Raw genomic sequence first — 15,550 nt, forward strand, 5'->3', positions numbered from 1 at the left:
TAAACCAAGGTTGATAAAATTCTCCCTAGGCTTAAGCTCTCTGGCTCCAGAGATACATGACTCAGGGCTATGGTGCCTGTAACTTAAAATACACCAGCACCTATAGTGGGACATTTTCTGTCTGACTTAGGTGAAGCCCTAACCCAGTTAGCCACCATTCTGCTAACAAGTGCACACCCCATGGAGGGGAAGCTCAAGTTCTAATCTGGAAGCTCCCATCCTGAGGCTGCTACTGGAGTTCGTTATCTCTTCATCTCCATCAATACTCAAGGCTTGGTTAAAGAGCACCAGGAATGCTAGAAATGTGTGTTGTTGTTGTTTTTTAAGTGGTGAAATTGATGGCTTGCTCTTTAGCATGATGGCTATTTTTAAAAAGGGTAAAATTCATAATACTCAATTTCAAGATATATGGATTAGCTGAAATATTTTAGAAGCAGGCTCCACCCTTGTGAGGACAGGGTTGGAGAATCCAGGAAAGCCCATAGCTGGCAGTCCCAGGGATGGCTCCCAGTAGTTCCAATGCTTGCCACCTAACTGGTTCCATGCCTGGCAATTGGATTTTGGAGGATTTCCAGTTGCCTATGCCAAATAGACGGTAACAAAATTCTGCCTTGGAAATGTTGTCATATCTGCCTTGAATGGTCGGAGCAGCTGAGAGCACAAGCCGGCTGGGACTCCCTGAGCAGGCTCATGAGCTGTTCTGTGCCTGCCGGCTGCTAACATGTTAGATGATCAGTATCTGTGTGGCATGCTACACCATTTGCCCTGAGACTTGCCCTGTGGCTGTCACAGTGTGATTCAGTGTTCCCTGCACAGGGGCCCTCCTCTTCTCCACTCTGACTCTCTTGCTGGCCTCCTTCCCCTTCCCTAGTTCCCCGCTCTAGGGCTTTGGCCTTGAGCTCGCCCTGAGGCAGCCCACAGACAGCCCTCAGGGCTGGAAAGACTCTGCTTTAGGGACAGGGATGATTAGTAGAAACCTCCTGTCTGTAAACATTTAACACCTGGTTTCCCTCCTACGGGACCTTTTCAGTATCTGAGCTGGCATTGACTGACATGCTGGAACATTCTTTAAAATGTCCTAAAAAAACAACTAAGCAACCATATCTCATCCATTACAATAGCTAAAATTTTAAAAGACTAGAAACACCAAAAGTTGGTGAGGCTATGGTGCAAGTGAAACAACTGTCCACCACTGGTCAATGGCACCACCACTTTGGAGAAATGTCTTGCACCTTCTAGAAAGGTTCAGTAACCACCTGCCCTGTTGTCAGCCATTCCACTCCTGGGTATTCTCCCAAAAGAAATGAAAACCTATATTCATAAAAGACTTGTACTCAGATGTTCATTGCAGTCCTATTCATGAGAACCACAAACTGGAAGCAACCTAAATGTTGGTCAACAGGTAAATGCCATACCCAAACCGTGGAATACTACTCAGCAATAGAAAGCAATGCACTGCTGCTACAGGTAATGGCACAATTGCATCTCAAAACCACCATGCTGAGGGAAGGAAGCCAGATACAAAAGGGAACATGCTGTAAGATTTCATTGACACGAAGTCGAAAAACAGGCAAAAATACTTACAATGCTAGAAATCAGAAAGTGGTTGCTCCAGGGAGGGAGGAGAGGGAATGAATTGGAAAGGAGCCTGAAGGGCCTTTCTGGGGTGACAAGACTGTTTTATAGCCTCTTTTAGGTGGTTACAAAGGTGCGTACAATTGTCAAAATGTATCCATCTGACCACTTATGAATTTAGGTTAATTATCCCTTGATTCAAGAAAAGAGACATTAAAAATACTATTGAATAACCACAGAAAGGAGAAAAACTCTCAGTGGTTCTGCATGTGTGTATTGTGGGTTTTCACCACTCCTGAGCCCAGTGTGGAGAAGGGAACTGGAGTGAAGACTGTTGGTTAGCCAATGGGCGAGGACACTTCCCTGGGCACCTGCCAGGAGGCCCCTTACAAAGGAGGCAGCAATGTCAGCCCCCAAACACAAACACTCAATGAAATAAAGCAACAGGGGCCCTGAGGAAGCTGGCTTGAGAGTGTGGGATAGACAGCAGGCTTTGAGCCAAAACCACTTTCCAAGAAATGCCAATGTTTTTGTATTTGGGAACGGAGAGGGAGTATTAAGGCGAGCAAGAGCCAAAATGTGTTGGTCTTTGGACAACAATTGTGCTCAACTGAGGGGGCCCTGTGGGAGAGACTTCAAAGTGCTGCTACTGAGACCTCCTCTGTGGGTCTCTGGGATGCGGCACCCATAAAAGCGCCGACTGGAGTGGAAAGTCAGAAGTTCCTTAAAGGCAAAGGCCTCCTATTTTGCATGCTGGAGAGGAATATTCTATTTCCCTAGTAAGAGGCTGGCCAAAGTCACACCCATATACCTTCAAATAGCCAGTGGAAGCTTGTGATCTATGGCACAGGAATGACCTTGTGAGTCAAGCCTGCACACATACCCTGGTTCTGACCTCTTTTTTTTTTTTTTTTTTTTGAGACGGAGTCTGGCTGTGTCACCCAGGCTGGAGTGCAGTGGCGCAATCTCGGCTCACTCCTCCCGGGTTCACGCCATTCTCCCGCCTCAGCCTCCGAGTAGCTGGGACTACAGGCGCCCGCCACCACGCCCGGCTAGTTTTTTGTATTTTTAGTAGAGACGGGGTTTCACCATGTTAGCCAGGATGGTCTCGATCTCCTGACCTCGTGATCCACCCGCCTCGGCCTCCCAAAGTGCTGGGATTACAGGCTTGAGCCACCGCGCCCGGCCCTGTTCTGACCTCTTAAGAACTGTGTGGCCTTGGGAAAGTGACTCGGCCTCTCTGAGCTGCAGTTTCCTTGCCTGCAAAATGGGGAAAATGACACCTACTACTGGCAAAGTAGAAACTGCCTGAAGCCTAGTGAATGCTGAACACAGGATCGTATTTGGGCTCCAAGGGTCTTTCTGGATTGTCAATGCCAACCTCTCAGCTGGAGAAGGAATCCTCTCCAGCCAAATCAGCATTCTTTTGTAAAAAAAAAAAAAAAAAAGAGAGAGACATTTAGAGACAGGGTCTCACTCTGTCACCCAGGCTGGAGTGCAGTGGTGCAATCATAGCTCTGTATGCAATCACTGTATCCTCCAACTCCTAGGCTCAAGAAATCCTCCCACCTTAGCCTCCCAAGTAGCTTTTTAATTTTTGGATCTGAAGTGTACAAAATTTGCATAATCATTATCCTTGGATCATGACAATGTTCCATGCATGGTCCACTTTTTTGGTTTTATTCTAAAAATTGTTTCTTTTTAGTATTATCCAATTTAAAATAATAAAATAAACGTGTGAACCGTCCCCCCGACTCAACAACATGTGGGTCTGTCGCTGCACTTTCCAGTCTATTTCATCAGTCCCTTTGTCCACCCCTGTGCCAGCACCATGTTGTCTTCTTATACTTTCTGATGGTGCTAGGCACTAAGAAGACAGTCAATCAGCAACCGGATTGAGAGTGACAGGGAGCAGGGTGTGGGGAAAGGCCTGCTTTGGAGAGGGTGATCAGGGAAGGCCTCTTTTTGAGCAAAGATCTGAAAAAGGAAAGGGAGACACCATGGCATCATGGCATAATGGCATTCCAGGACTCTAAGGAGACATGTGTGTGTGTGCGTGTGTGTGTGTGTGTGTGTGTAAGAGAGAGAGAGAGACAGCGAGAGAGACAGAGAGGTGGGAGAAGGGGAGAAGAAGGAGAGGAGCTAACAAATTTCAGTGTGGCAGGAAAGAAAGGCAGGGGATAGATGACATATGGCTTTCTAATTTCCATTTTACAAAGACTATTTAGTACAACTCATTTTGTAGCTGGGGAAACAAAGGCTCAGGAAAGGTGACTTGGCCTAGGCCACGCATCTAGGTAGGGGCAGGGTTATGGTTAGAATTCAAGGCTCTGTGCATCTTTGTGTTGACCCTCTGGGCCCTCAAATGATTTTCAGTCCACAAAATGCCTCCAAGCAGCTTTCAGGTAATGAAGTGACAAACAGTATATTGAAATAGTGTTCTTCCAAGCAGAAGTTCTTTACCATGCAAAAGATTATTTGGAGACTAATTAGGATTCTGAAATTCTTTAATGGCTAATTCCTTAGGGCCATGTCAAAATCCATGTGAATATTTCCAAATTATTTTCTTATCATAGGCAATATTAATTCTTAAGAGAAAAACCAAACACATGTTAGTGACATTCTTAGAGTCTGAGTTGGGTGTTATGATCATATAAGCACAAGCAAGAGTTTGTCTTAATAACTGAAAAATATATGATTAATAATTTTACATTTATTTTAATACCATCCCTTCAGTTCAATAGATGACAAGAATTCTTATTCCTAATATTGTGGATGTAAATATTAATGTCAGAGGTTTAAAGGTTCACCTACCTGCTCTCTTTTGAAACTCTGAGCTGGGTACAAGATAAAAACAGGAGAGAGACGCTTGACTAAAGACATTTGAGTAAGTCTGACCTGCATTCCCTATTAAACCTTCAGGGTAAATGGATTTCTCAAATCTGTTTTCTTCTTTGGGCAGCTAATCCTTTCCTTCCAGGAGGAGATTTCAGCCCCTCCACTCTCTGCCTCGTCTATGGCAATAGCCCCATGTGCTGTTTCCATCTTGCATCCCCACATTAGGCTTTGATACAACTGCAGAAATTGTGACTCAAGAGATCACAATTACTGACTTCCGAGAGCCTCTGATTTCTCCCAGAAGAATGAGCAGAGGAGAAGTTTTAGGTATTTTCAAAGACAGATGAATTCAGGCTGTTTTTGAATCATGCCCAGGCTTTTCTCAGTCTCTCCTTTTTCTTATGAGGACAATTCTAAAAGTATGCAGATATGAGAGTGCTAACTGTAGAGGGTCCTGCCTGCCCTTGGCACAGGTAAGAACTGCCTGCTTTTAGTTACTTATGTCTCCATGAGATCAAGACAACTTGGTCCAGTGGATGCAACGAAAGAGACTCAAGCTGTTGAATGATTCTCTTCCTAAGCTCTCTGTCCTAAGCCACTCTGCCACTGTGAGAGCATAAGGATACTGATAGATCTCATAGGTGTACACTCACTCGTCCCTGAAGTTCTGTTATGAGAAAGAAAATACAACGCAAAGGCATAATAAATCCAAGAGAAGTCCTTCTGACTTGTAGAGAAGAGGCTTCACTTAAATGAAATAAGATGTAGATGCCCAACTCAGCCACTGACTGGCTGTGTGAACACTGACAACTCCTTTAGCCTCTCTATGCCTCAGTTTCCTCATCTGTAAAATGGGAGTGATGACAGTGTATATGCTGCAGGGTTGTTAAGAAGGGTAGGTGAGTTCACATGTGCAAGACACTTGAAACAGTTCCTGGCACATGGTAAACACTCAGTAGTGGTTAGCTATTGTTATTGTAACAAAAGATAGGGAGCCAAATGACCTTCACTGTGGAATCCTAAATAAATAAGGCAAGGATTATATTTGAAACTACAAATAGACAATAAATAAGATGAAAAGAGGGATGATTTTTCTTCTCAGCAGGTTTTCCACGGCAATGGTCAGTCTATTCAAACATAAGCCTGGCATGGTGCTGGCCTCTCATGGCCCACAGTAGGCAAGATGTGTGGTGGAACAGTAACTGTCATCAAGTCTAAAGTGACAAGTGTAAGGTCAAGAGCAGAGGTGGTGGGGACCTGATGCAGGATTTTCATCAGGCTAGACTCTCTAGGATAAAGGGTGTGGAGGGACAATCAACTCTGGCTGCACAAGAGACTTGATCAGGGAGCTTTGAAAGACCCAGATAAGTCTACAGCCATACCACCCTGAACCCATCGAATCTCGTTCAAACAACCCAGATTCCCAGACCACACCCAAGGCCAATGAAATAAAAATCATCCATGGTCAGGCCTGGGCCTCAGGATTTGTTTAGAGCTCCCCAGGTGGTTCTGATGTGCATCCAGGGGTGAGGAACCCTCCTCCCAAGTCTGGATCCCCTTTCAACATTACGTAAATGGATAGCTTATCCTGGCCAGTCTTCAGGAGGCCCAGACACAATCTCAATTCTCTTCAAAGAGACAAAGAGAAAACCCACCAAGCCCCACCCAGGGCAGGAATCAATTAATATTTGTTTACAGGTCCACAGTACCTGGTATACAGTCTTGGTGCTGAATCAATAAGTGAATGAATAGATGAATGAATAGATAAATGAATGAATGAATGGACGAACGAACAAACGAATACAGCTCCATAGAAAATGTCTACAAATAAGGAAATAAATTGGTTAAAAACTTTCTGGAGGGCAATTTAAAATCGTTCATATCCACTGACCTAGAAAATCTACTTTTTGGAATCACCTCAAGGAAATGCAGGCCCTGGCTGGATTTTCTCCCAAGTGCCTGCAGTGCTGATTAAAGGGAGATCCAAGGGCTACAGAAGTGAAGAGTGGACAGTCTAGGGCAATGGTGCTCTTGCAATCCCATTTCCATGGGGAGGCGAGAGAGGGGCACTCTCAGACAAGGCCCATACTTTTTTCTTTCATTAGTATTTGGGATTTGCACAGACTTTCAGTTAAGAACTCAGTGCAGACTCCAGAATTCAGTGGCCTAAGCATGAAAGAGACTCTTCTAGGTAGGAGAAAGCTGATAGGAAAGTCTTGCCAGCCAGTCAGTTAGACCTTTAAAAAAAATCACAGTAAGACAATGTCCAATGTCTGATTTTGAGCAGAGTAGCCCTCCTAGGATGAGTTAACTGCAAAACGTGCCCCTGGGTGGTTAATGATGTGACCCAATCTTGCCAGCTGGTATGAACAAAGGTGTCAGCAATTTGAAGCCTTGTGCAACACTGCAGATGGTTATTAACTTGGGGAAGTTAGGAACCTTCCCTTTCTGGAAATGGGATGGATTTACCTTTGAGTCCATCTTGAAGGCATTACACATCAGAGGGAATCCATTCATCAAGACCCAGAGCTTGCTCCTCAAGACAGGAGGAGCAGTCTGCATCTACGGTGCAGGTGATGAAGGGCTTTCTCCGCTGTGTCTGCAACAGCATTATAATGGTGGGGCTTTGAATCAGGGGCTGGAATCAACAGGAACAGAATTTTGCAAATATGCCTTTGAAAGTCAAACCATCCCATCTGAAGCTATTAAATGTGCTTGTATGTATACGTACTTCTTGGTACTTAAGAGAAAATAGAATCATCATTCCCTGGGCAAGACCACTTATAAGAAATTTGGTCCAGAAAAAATATTATTCTTGTGTTACAAAATCAAAGCAGTGGGGGGAAAAAATAAAAGGAAAGGATCACTCAGGAAAAATGTCCCGGTTCCAAAATGCTGCGGGAGACCGCATAAAAAGCACAGTAATATTTAAGCTTGTGCTAAACAGATTTTTTCTACAGTCACTTTTTACCAAGTGTAAGTTTCTATATGCTCTGTCAAATGATTTATTCTGAGGGATTTTCTACCATTCTTGGGCTTAAAAGTTCAGGCAAGGTTAAAGGGCTGGATGGACTTTGGAAGTGAAAGGCCACACAGGGGACAAAAATGAGAACATGGCACTGAGAAGGCCGAGGTCAACCCTCTGTGCCCTGCTTCACCCATTTATAAAGGGCCTAGGTAGTTCTCCTGAGTCACAGGTGCCCCTGGCCTCAGCCAGCCATTCTGCAATGAACATGGGTCATCAATGTCACAGAGTTCCAGGGGCTGTACATGTGTGACTGGCTGGTATTTCCCATACTGGGAAATCACCAAGGGGGTTGATGGTGGGCAGGTAGTGATGTCTTAGACACCAAGGATGACATCACCACTACAAACATCACTGTGACTGTTACACTAAGTCTTACTGAAAAAAGAATAAAACCAAGTAATTCCCTGAAAACTGACCAAAGCAGTATTAAGAAATGTTATTGAATTATTGATCCCTTCAAATGCAAGTGCCTATTCCTTGGTGAAACCATATGTTCTAAAACCAAAAGGCAAAGAGAACAGCTGCTCTCTACTTCTCCACAGAGGTCACACTGACCTCCATGTGGCCAGATCCACTGAGAGATTCTCTTCGCCCTCATCTTACTCATCTCAGCAGTGTTTGACACAGTTGACTATTCCCTCCTTCTTTTAAAACATAAATCAAATAGTTTTAATTGTCTGCATAAAACTCTCCAAGGCATCTCATTGTACTTTAAAATAAAAGCCAAGCCCTACAAAGCCCTATCTGATCTGGTCCCACTTTAACCCATTCCAAGAAGGTACCAAACTCTTTCCTGTCTCAGGGCCTTTGTACTGGCCATTTCCTCAGCTTGGAATACCCTTCTCACAGCTGGTTCCTTCTGAGCTAAGTCTCAAATCAAAACAGTCTTCTTCGATAGAGAAGGTTCTATGACCATCTGGAACAGTCACCTCCATCCCAGTTTTCCTCTCTCATATCAGTCTCTGTGTGTCTTTCCTTCAGCACCTATCATATTTGCAAGCTATCTTTTTTTCCTGTTTTCTGTTTATAGTCTGTCTCTTCTACTTCACCTGGAATGTTAACTCTTTGGGAGCAGAGACCTCACCCACCACCCAGAATAATACCTGTTTCATAGACAATGTTCAATGAATATTTATTTGAAGGGAGGAAGGAAGGGAGGGAGGGACTGAGAGCAAAGGAGGGAGGACAATGTTCCCAACTAGTGTGTCCAAAGACTGATATACCTCAAATTCATTACAGAGGTGCTACTAAATATTGAATAGTGAATTGATACAGTTTGGCTCTGTGTCCCCACCCAAATCTCATCTAGAATTGTAATCCCCACATGTCAAGGGAGGGATTTGGTGGGAAGTGCTTGGATCATGGGGCTGGTTTCCCCCATGATAGTGAGTGAGTTCTCACGAGATCTGATGGTTTAAAAGTGTGACACTTCCCTCCTGGTGCTCTCTCTCTCCTGCCACCATGTGAGATACGCCTTGCTTCCCCCTTGCCTTCCACCATGATTGTAAGTTTCCTGAGACCTCCCCAGCCATGTGGAACTGTGAGTCAATTAAATCTCTTTCCTTTATAAATTACCCAGTCTCAAGTAGTTCTTTATAGCAATGTGAAAACAAACTAATACATAGATTCCATTTATTTTGGCTACAGCTGAAGATATAGAGAGTTGAGTCATTGTCACATGGAATGTTCAGTTGATGTAGGGTAAAGCAGCATTCAACTTATCATGAGTAAGAGGCACTGCATTGAGGAGCTAAGGCCAGATGGCCTGCCCACTGGAATATGGAGAACTTGATTTTGAGACTACATAGAAGAGCATGGCCAGGGCGGTGGGCTCTGCTTCTACAGCAGCCCTTAGTACAGAGAGGGAGGGAGTGAACTCTGTGATCCCCTTGCAGGCCACACAGAATCATGGCTCAGAACCCCGCCCAAATTACTGTTGGCCCATAACCAAACTCTGAGTTCCAGGAAGGTAGGGGTGGGGCCTTGTTCAACAACCAATAAACATTTGTTGAGTGGCTGTATTTAACAGAACTTCTTCATCCATACTAATTATGTTTTATTTACAATACACTTTTATACACAGTGCTTACTACATGCCAGGTACTCTTCTAAATGTTTACAAATATTCAAGCCTCACAAACACCCCTAAAAAAGAGATGCTGTTATTATTACTACTTTAAAGATGCAGAAACTGAGGCATGAAAAGAATAGGGAACTTGCTACTCAGTTGAGAGCTGGAACGTGAACTTACTGTAGCCTTGGCTCCAGAATCTATGCTCTTAACCACCAGCCTGTGCTATCAAGAGTGTCTACTGCCACAGCACCAGCACCATGTATCAAGAACAGGTGGGTGGGATGGCAGCATGGGAAAAGGGTGAATGGGGCAAGTGGGTACTTACCCTTTAAGGGATCGCTGGGTTAAGTCTCACATACTTCATATACCACTTTTTGGTGTCACCTCTGCAGGCTGAGGGAAGGTGGGGAGGCTGAAGCTTGGGAGTCCATTTCCAACCCAGTATCCCTACCTCTGCAGGAGATCTCTTTTTCCCTTCATGTTTCTACTGTAGTTCTAGGCCAGCAATTCTAAACTTGGTACAATTCTGTCCCTGTTGCCAAGAGGACATTTGGCAATGTCTAGGGACATTTTTGATTGTCCCTAACTTGTGGGAAGTGGGGAGGTTCTACTGGTACTGAGTGGGTAGAAGTCATGGATGCTGCTAAACATTCTACAAGTCATGGGACAGCCCACCACAACACAAAATAATCTGGTCCCAAATGGTAGTAGTGCTATGGGTGGGTCGCCCTGGTCTTGGTCCAGAGACTACCTTTTAGAAAATCAGTAAGAAAGGTGGTAAGGTCATCAAAGGCAGGTCCATCTGTGAATCACCAAGAAATGCCAGCTGCACCACTACAAAATCTGTGGGGAAGAGGCAAGACCTTCCTGCTTGCCTCCCTCTCTCTCCTGATTCCTGGAACCACAGCCTCTCCCTCCTGTCGAGAAGCTAAGAACAGCCCTGGCCCTCATGGCACATAGCAGAGGTTGCTAATACCTGCTTCCTTTGGCAGCTTCTTAATGCTCTTGGCTTGGCATTTGGTATTCCTGGAGCCCTTTTGCCTAATTACATTCTAGAGATGAAGGGAAACCTAGGTATAATTCAAAAATGAATGTCCCTACCTTTGATTCCTCTCAAACATGCCAAATCAGAGTAGAACTGTGCTACTCCTCCAAATAGATTACGGGGATCTCTGGAGAATTAAATGGACCTTGATGAGCTGGACCCCAGGGCAGAGCACAAGAGAATTTAGAGTGCTGTTTATGGATGATAAAATGAAGAAAACTCAGGATCAGATTTAGGATGGAAGACAGTGGGGGAACTACGTGGTATGGTAAACCCAGAAGGCCCAGGTTTGATTGCTGGCTCTGTCCCTGAGCTCTGTGGCCTGGGATTATCACTCCACTTTTCCCATGTGTAAAACGGGGTTTGAGACACCCCCATAAAGATACTGGGAGGGTTGGTGGAGGAGGCCATCAAGGGCCTCACACTGCATGTGGCTTAGAGTAGAGCCTTATCAAATTTTTGTTCATTCACTTGCCAATGTTCATTCTTTTATTCACTTATCACCATTTATCCTTTTAACCATCTCGACACCTGAGGGATCCAAAAGCTATTTATGCCTCTAGCTCACCAACTCAGGAGCAGTCAGATGTCCTGAGCACTCAGTAGAATAATAATGAACAAAAATAAACCTAAGGAGCACTGGATGTGACTTGATTTGCAGTCATTTCAAGGAATCATAGAGTTGATTGGATTTTAAAATTGAGCTTCAGCTAATGAACACATGTGCAATCCAGAGTCAAAGGCATGTGCTGAGATGTGATTTCATGGCCATCTATATGGGAAAAAAGGTCTGTAATGGTGTGGATAGGATGCTGTCCAGAGAAATGGATTAGGCTAGCAGTTCTCAAAACAGGGCTAATGATCAAAATCACCTGGGGATCCCTCTGAGCTCAAAGATTCTCCATCTGACTCCCAAGAGCCCAACCTCATGCATCTAATGGGGTCCAGAAATGTACAAGTTCCTCCCCAGGTGATTCTAAGGTCAGCTGGATTTAGGAACCTCTTGACAGGGTTTCTAAATTATGTGGAGCAGTTCACCAAGTGCCAGGCAACAACCCATGATCCTTAAATCTCTTCCAAAATCCTTAACCAAGATGTTTCACAAGCATTGTTTGAGGCTGCATTTGCTTTCACATCTAAGAGAACATTTTTAGATATGAGATTTGTTTTCCTTCCAGCAAGATGCTCTACATCACTACTACCAATTAGGCAAGTTCATTTAAAAGCTTTGAATCCATACTTGTAAAATTCCCCCTTTGCTCATCCAACTTTATGTCTAAACAGTGCAGCTGATGGCTGTACAGTTCCATTTATGAATTCCACTCTTGTGAATATATTTCCAAAATTCTTTCAGAATTTCTTTGTCTGGGTAAGCCAGGACTGCTGGTTTTAATAAGAACATGGTTTAAACATAGTTATCCAGGTCACTGATATTTCATGGCTTCCCAGAACACAGACAGCACCCAGTACTCAGACAGAACCTTCCCCTTTTCAAACAAACACTGCCCTTGCCCAATTCTATCCTTTCCTTTTACAAAAGAACTCCCTCTCCATTTTCCTCGCACACCATTTTCTCTTTAGAAAGAGTTATATGGTGTAATAGAATGAACACTGAGGTTAGACCAAAGGAAAGGCAAGCACTGCCTCTGGTTATATATAGCTCATCAACATCACAAAGTGGTCCACAATAGTGTCTAGCAAAGTGGCTTGCACACAGTAGGTCCTCAATAGCTAACTAAATGAATTCAATTATTTGAGAGAACTCTTGCACCTCCATTTAGGAAAACCCAAACAAGTATTCTCTGAACAACTGTGACATTCCATAGCATTCACATCTGAGAACGTGTTCTATTACATAATCAACAAAGTAAAAGGAACTTTATTTTTAGCTACTGGACTTTGCAGGGAAGATCAGAGTCCCATTTTAAACTTCTCTTTCATCCCTAACCTTCAAATGACACTCCTATATATTTTTTTAAATTTTTTTTTAAGACTCAGTTAAAGATGGCCTGGAGCACACTTAAAACAATACAAAACAAGAGAAATAAACCAGATGGCAAAAAATCATAAATCAGGACAAGCTGAGCTGAACAAGCTACAAAGGAAGGCATAGTCAAACTGTGAAGGGAAGAGGCGCTTCATCCCTCATGGATAAGTCTCCATTATTGCTTCCTTGCAAAGGAAAGCTCAGAGGTCATCTGGGGTGTGTGTGTGGAGGGGGTGTTATACCTCCTCAACTTGTCACAAGCAAGGCTAGAAAAAGCTGCATGATAGCTGGGAACCTCCAAAGGGTCGGTACTCAGAACAGGTAAGTTGGGCATTGCTTCCTATATGATAGAAAAACAATAGTTTGTGAGGATCTTTGTTTTAATTGAATGATGATAAAGGTAGAGAAAGAAGAAAAAGAAATTGAACCAATGTATCTGTGCTATTTCTAACACATGATGAAAACAATGAGAACTACCCTCTAGAAAAACCATCCATCCTCATCTTTTCTACAAAAGGTATGTCCATAAAAGGACATACCTTACACAAACATCACTGGCATCCTCTGGGCTGAGGAAGGCAAGAAGGGGACTCTAAAATTCGAGACCCATCTTGTTTTGCCATGTCTCTGATACTGGATTAAATGTTTGGACTTTTCCATGGAGATAAGGGCTTCAGTTTTGGGAGATTTGTTTTGTTTTATTGGATCTGTGTGATAGCTGGTAGAAAGTAAAATATTCAGGGGGTATTTTTTACATATACTAAGGATATGTGGACATCTGTCAACCTGCATTGGACTGGCCTTTCAGCTCTTACAACAACTGCCATATATTTCTAGTACATTAAAAAGCTTAAAAAAAAAACTGGGCCTCTTAGGCAAGAGTACATGCCCATTAGTTTTAGATACTTACAAGTACATGCTGTTCTGTTGTAAAACAACACACAGAAAATCTGGCACTAAGTTTTCCACCCTGGAGCCCTGTTTACAAACACACTGAATTATAAACCCCAGAACATCATCTTCACCCCTCTCCCCATTTTATCTATGTGATCTGAAAACTTGAAGAAGGTTTTCCAAGGCATGCTTGTCACTCTGAATTTATGGGCACAGACAATGCCAAGGACTCCCGTTCACTACACACTGAATGTTTTGCACCACCAATAAGGACTCTCGGAGTGGGAGAAGAAATGTGGTTAAGTGTTGGGAATGTAAGCAGCAAAAAGGGATTACATCAATAGACCTAAATCTGTCTATTTCCTTATCATCCTCCACCCTCTTTGTTGATAGCTGTTATGAGTGCATCAGAGTTTGCTGCAAATGGCTTTTCTGAGCCGCCCTAGAACTTTGTGGATATGCTAAGGAAATAATGAACTGGTAGTGGATTGTCTTTTCCACCTGCTTCCAGAGCTTCCAGAATTTTCCCAATTAAAGTACTCATTGCCTTATTATCTCTAATCAAAGCAAGCATTGCACTGTGTTGTAATCACTTGTTTAAATCCTACCTTTCTTGCTATACGAAGTACTCCAGAAGGAGGGGCAGAGATCACCACTGCCTTGTCGTTACCAACCTATCCCCCAAACCTTGCAAGGTGCATGGTTCTGTAATAGAAGGCTAATAATATTTGTTAACTGACATGCACTGATAACAGAGTGAAAAGGGCTCCCTCTTGTAGGGTGACCAATTGTCCTGGTTTGCCCAGGACTGAGGGGCTTTCCAGGCCCTGGCACTTTCAGCACTTAAACCAGGACAGTCCCAGGCAAAGCGGGAAGGTTTAAACAACTGATCTCTTTTCCGCACCACCAGATCCAGGTTGCAGACCCGCCCTCGCCTCCCAGGAGTTCCCAACCCTGTCGCACCTGTACATACAGCTGCTCGCCTCACCCATCAGCTGGAGGGAGGGGGCAGCCTTCTAAGGTGACATCCCTTTGTGCCCAGTTTCTGCCCCATGACAAATGACTACCTTAGACACACTGCCTGGTCAGTTTCCTTATGAGAGGCAATAATGGTTTCTTTATTTCCCAGATTCAGAAAATGGGCAGGTGTCAGAATGATCAGGAGAGATGCCCAAATTTAAGCTGTGTCCCCGAGTCTGCCCAAAGGTGGGCATGATGCCAGATACCTGTGCACTCCAGATGAAAAACTGCTGCTCTCCTTTCCTGGCCACCTGCAAACCCATCCCAGGTCCCCCTGCCTGTCAATTTCTAAAGCTCACCTTCTTTTCTCCCATATTAGGATTAATGGAGGCTAGGTGCTGAGGTCCCTCTTTGCCCCACAATTATGCTGGGGATGTGATAAGGGAACATGAAGCTCACTTGAATCTTAAGGGAAAGATAACCCAAGACAGTCTTGCCACTCAGGATTCAGAATGCTTGTTTATGCAGTGGTGAGTGGATTTTGCCACCAGTTTGAAACACGTTCACCCATGGGCACATCATTCTTGCTTACATCTAGGATGCCCTTCTATAGACTATCCAGAAAACATAAGTTAAAACTGAAGGCAAGGGAAAAGCCAAAAACAACCCAAATGTCCATCAATAATATATAAACAGTCCTGTATTCATATAATGGAATATTACAGAGCAATAACAGAATGAATTACTGATACAATGCAACAACATGGATGAATCTTGAATATTTACACTGCGTAAAAGAAACCAGACAGAGAAGTACATACTGTCTGATACACTTCCTATGAATTTCGGGCTGGGCACGGTGGCTCACGCCTGTAATCTCAGCACTATGGGAGGCTGAGGCGGACAGATCACTTGAGACCAGGAGTTCGAGACCAGCCTGGCCAATGTGGTGAAACCCTGTCTTCACTAAAAATACAAAAATTAGCCAGCCATGGTGGTACACGCCTGTAATCCCAGCTACTCGGGAGGCTGAGGCAGGAGAATCACTTGAACCCGGGAGGTGAAGGTTGCAGTGAGCTGAGATCGTGCCACTGCACTCCAGCCTGGGTGACAGAGTGAGACTCTGTCTCAGAAACAAAACAAAACTGA

The 15,550-nt window shown here is 43.9% G+C and overlaps 1 protein-coding gene across 4 annotated transcripts in view; it reads right to left on the minus strand.

Annotated features, from left to right (window-relative positions):
• The window catches only part of RAI2 (retinoic acid induced 2), a 60,744-nt gene that overhangs the window by 18,290 nt on the left and 26,904 nt on the right, over nt 1–15,550 (minus strand). Inside the window, exon 2 of one of the 4 annotated variants that reach the window (XM_011995820.1) lies at nt 11,190–11,332. The exons of the other annotated variants lie outside the window; for them this stretch is intronic. The gene's annotated coding sequence lies outside the window, so the exon portion shown is untranslated. The remainder of the gene's footprint in view (nt 1–11,189; nt 11,333–15,550) is intronic. 4 annotated transcript variants of the gene reach the window in all.

This window comes from Mandrillus leucophaeus, unplaced genomic scaffold (assembly GCF_000951045.1).
Source record: "Mandrillus leucophaeus isolate KB7577 unplaced genomic scaffold, Mleu.le_1.0 Scaffold499, whole genome shotgun sequence".
Taxonomy (NCBI): domain Eukaryota; kingdom Metazoa; phylum Chordata; class Mammalia; order Primates; family Cercopithecidae; genus Mandrillus; species Mandrillus leucophaeus.